This window comes from Lithobates pipiens, unplaced genomic scaffold (assembly GCF_037356315.1).
Source record: "Lithobates pipiens isolate NorthernLeopardFrog02 unplaced genomic scaffold, aLitPip1_a1.2 Scaffold_44, whole genome shotgun sequence".
NCBI lineage: Eukaryota > Metazoa > Chordata > Amphibia > Anura > Ranidae > Lithobates > Lithobates pipiens.
The window spans coordinates 436,735-440,424 of NW_027507870.1; the positions used below are offsets into that span (position 1 = coordinate 436,735).

The following is a 3,690-nucleotide window of genomic DNA, read 5'->3' on the forward strand; positions in this document are numbered from 1 at the left end:
GAGAGAGAGAGAGAGACCTGCCGAGAGAGAGAGAGAGAGAGAGACCTGCCGAGAGAGAGAGAGAGAGAGAGAGAGAGAGAGAGCAGCCTGGAGAGAAGAGAAAAAATGGCCAGAGATGTCTCCCATGAAAGGCTCATTCAGCTCGTGCATGCCAGGCCTGGCTTATGGGACAAAACATGTGCCGAGTACAGTGACCGCAATATCACCAGTATGAAGTGGGAGGAGATTTTTGAGGAGGTCACACCAAACTGGATGTCGCTTAGTAATAAGCACCGTCGGATACGTGGTAAGCAGTTTGTGGCTTGGCATGGTTAAACACATGGCATTTCATGGCATGTCACGTGGCATTTCATGTGGCATGTCACGTGGCCACGTGGCCTCATATAAGTAATTGTCATGTTGGAGTGCTATCAGTTCATTGTGTCTACTGTTCCTATACAGGTGATAAAATCATCACACGGTGGAGATCCCTTAGAGACCGCTACAGACGGGAGCTAAAGGAGGAGGCAAGAGAAAGCCGGAGCGGAGCAGGACCATCAACAAAAAAAAAAAAGCCCCTTTTTTGATTCACTGGACTTCTTGAGAAGTGTTATGAACTTAAGAAAGTAAATACATTATTTCTCCCCTATATTAAATTATTTGGCCGAGTAAAAAAAATTATATACTCCAAAGAGGAAGTACAAAAGTACAGAAAAGTACAAGCCCCCGCTGTGGTCCCCGTTCCCCTCCTTCGTTGCCGCCATCACTCCCTAAGTGACTTCTACGTATCATGGCTTCGGTACTGTGACTGGCCCTAGCCACAATGACGTCATGCACGTGGGATCCACCAGTCATGGCACAAGCGTCTTCGGAAACGGCGCGCTTAGGCGCCGTTGTCTACGGGTTTTCTGCTAATATCTCCAAACCGTGTAGGTTTAGGGGATATTTCTTGCACCTACCTGTATGTATAAGTGGTCCACTTTAATGACACACATGGATCCATGTATTGTAATAACTCTACTGTACTCACCTGTAATCCATCTATTAACAAATATTTTACAGTACCACCAGCAACATTTCAGATACAGAAGAGGAGGGGGGTGCAGTGGATACCCAGCCTGCGGCAGAGGAAGACATTGGAGTTGGTGGTAGGGAGCAAGCTCCTGAGGAAATCCCATCTTCACAATCTACAGGCACGCTTGAAAGACGTGTGCCGCAACGTGTGCCTGTAAGTATCCTATATAAAATGTCCCATTTTGAAATGTTGATAGAATAAAATGTACTAATAAATGTTCCAACCCTCAGATTCGTTCTGTTACTACTGCTTCCAGAAGCAAATGACACGGACAGCATAGGCCTGACATGGATGGAGCTATGCTGTCGTTTATGCAAGAAATGAGGGCAATGAGACGGGCGGATAGCAACGATCCTTTTGCAGACCCCAATAATGAAGATGCAAGCTTTGTGAAAAACCTATACCACCACATTTCAAAGGTCCCGACTGCACGCAAAATGGACGTTCACATGGCCATCTTCAATTTCACTGGTGTGTGCGTAAGGGCTGCACTATCTGGAGATCCCATGCCACCAGTTATTACCCATCCCCAACGTCCATATGGTGAGCAAGCTCCGCAGCATCCTTATCCCCATCCATATCACCACCCAGGCATTATCCCCCATCACCAACGTGCTCCAGCCCCCACTGCCCAAAATTTTGCACCCCCACCTCAAGTGGCACCCACCTTTCAGTCATCCAGTTCCCCGGCCACTTCTTACCTTAGTTCTCCCCAGTCGTCCAATCCCTATCCCACTTCCCACAGTCCTTATTATCAAGACCTTTAAAAAAAAAAAAACATTTTATGTTGCCTCCCCCATTCTAGTTGGCCACCCAGTTTGCACTGCAGCAATTTTTTTTTTTTTGGGTTATATATATTTTTGGAAATATGGTTGTAGATTTGAATTTATTTTTGCGTTTCTATGTTGTCGTCACTGACATTAATAAACATAATGGACTGCATGGAATATTTTATTGTATTTATTGTACTCTATATAACACAAAAACAACTGATACAAAAGAATGTGATGGTCATAGGGTCAATGGTGATTGATCTTGGCACTAGGAGAATGGAAACTACAAGCTTTATACACTGATAGCAGTTACAAGACTGCTATACTGCTAACATGAAAATGCATTATTTCTTAAAACTATTGCATTTCCAGTTTATATGTGGGAAAACAAATATAATGCAGGGTACCAAAAGGGGGTCAAACATGTACTAACAAAGGTGTACCTAATAAAGTGCCTGGTGAGTGTTTTTACACATGTTGATACTGCCACAGAACCTCTCCCTCTGGGGACATGAAATAGTTTGCAAACGTATCACGCATGGTAACAACTGAATTGTTGGGTCGCAGTCCAGTAAACCGTACAGAAGGTACAGAAGGTACAGAAGGTGCATAGTGCAGAGCAAAAAACCCTTCAGTGGGCCTCTTCAGCAGCATGGGATGTGTCCAGTACCTGCGTCATTGCAGATTTGTTCCTGCTCATGCGTTTCTGTCTCCTCAAATAAGATAGCATGACAAATAATGTCACATGCTCAAAAAATCTGTCCAAATCCATTGCTAAATAAGCACATACACTACAGCAAGGAATCAGGAAGCACAAAGCCAGCTGAAACCACAAAGCAGCATGGGAAGCACAATGCATGCTGGGGAAAACAAGGAATCATGGTAAAATCCACATAATTCATGAAAAAATGATTGCATACAGTTCTAAAAAAGTGGATGAAAAAAACGGATGAAAAAAGTGGATGAAAAAAGTGGATGAAAAAAGTGGATGAAAAAAAAACGTGACTGAACTGATCTAATGTACGGTCAGCATGTGTGAAAGGGGCCTTAAGGGTCCTTTCACACTGACGTTCCTTTTTTCAGTCCGTTCAGTTCAGTTCAGTTTTTTTTTGGGGGGTTGAAAAACGGATGCAGATGTAAGTTTTGACACCCGTTTTTACATCCGTAAACGTCCGTTTTACATCCGTTTTTTAAATTGACATCTGTTTTTCATTGCTTTTTCTTCAGTTTCTCATCCGTTTTACATCCTTTTTTTTTAATATAATCTCCCATGAGATTTTGCTCTTCCCCAGCATGCATTGTGTTTCCCATGCTGCTTTGTAGTCCCAGTGATTGTGTGCAGACATTTTTTTTTTGTCCTGTTACCTGTCTCTGTGCGTTTGTAGTATTTTTAGCTATGATTTCTACCCAATTTTGGGACGACGTGACATGTGTTGTCCTTATGGAGTATGTGAGGAGAGTGGAGAGTCGGAGGAGGGGAAGATTGCAGCAAAAATTTCGTACCTATTGGACACATCCCATGCTGCTGAAGAGGCCCTATGGAGGGTTTCATTTCTCTGCATTATGGCGATTTGCGAAGATACCCAACAAAATTCTACAATTTTACCAGGATGATTATCCCCACATTTTGATATCGTCCTTGAAAAACTTCAACCACGTCTGCAGCGTTTGGACACAAACATGAGACGTTGTGTGCCCCCCGAGGATCGCCCCCTACTTACTCTCAGGTACACCAGCCTTGCTGTTGTTTATTTTAGATTATGAGCCCCCTACTTCCCTGAGCCAATAGTCAAAGCCCTTGATATTTGCCAAGGCATGTACATAACTCCCTCCCCCCGCCACTCACCTAGACCCCTCTCAACT

The 3,690-nt window shown here is 43.7% G+C and overlaps 1 long non-coding RNA gene across 1 annotated transcript; it reads left to right on the top strand.

Annotated features, from left to right (window-relative positions):
• The first annotated feature begins 207 nt into the window (after positions 1-207).
• On the top strand, positions 208-1,157 carry LOC143956850 (uncharacterized). The gene is made up of 3 exons (XR_013269977.1): positions 208-286; positions 442-605; positions 1,042-1,157. It is a non-coding gene; the product is annotated as an uncharacterized LOC143956850 (long non-coding RNA).
• Positions 1,158-3,690: the final 2,533 nt, after the last annotated feature.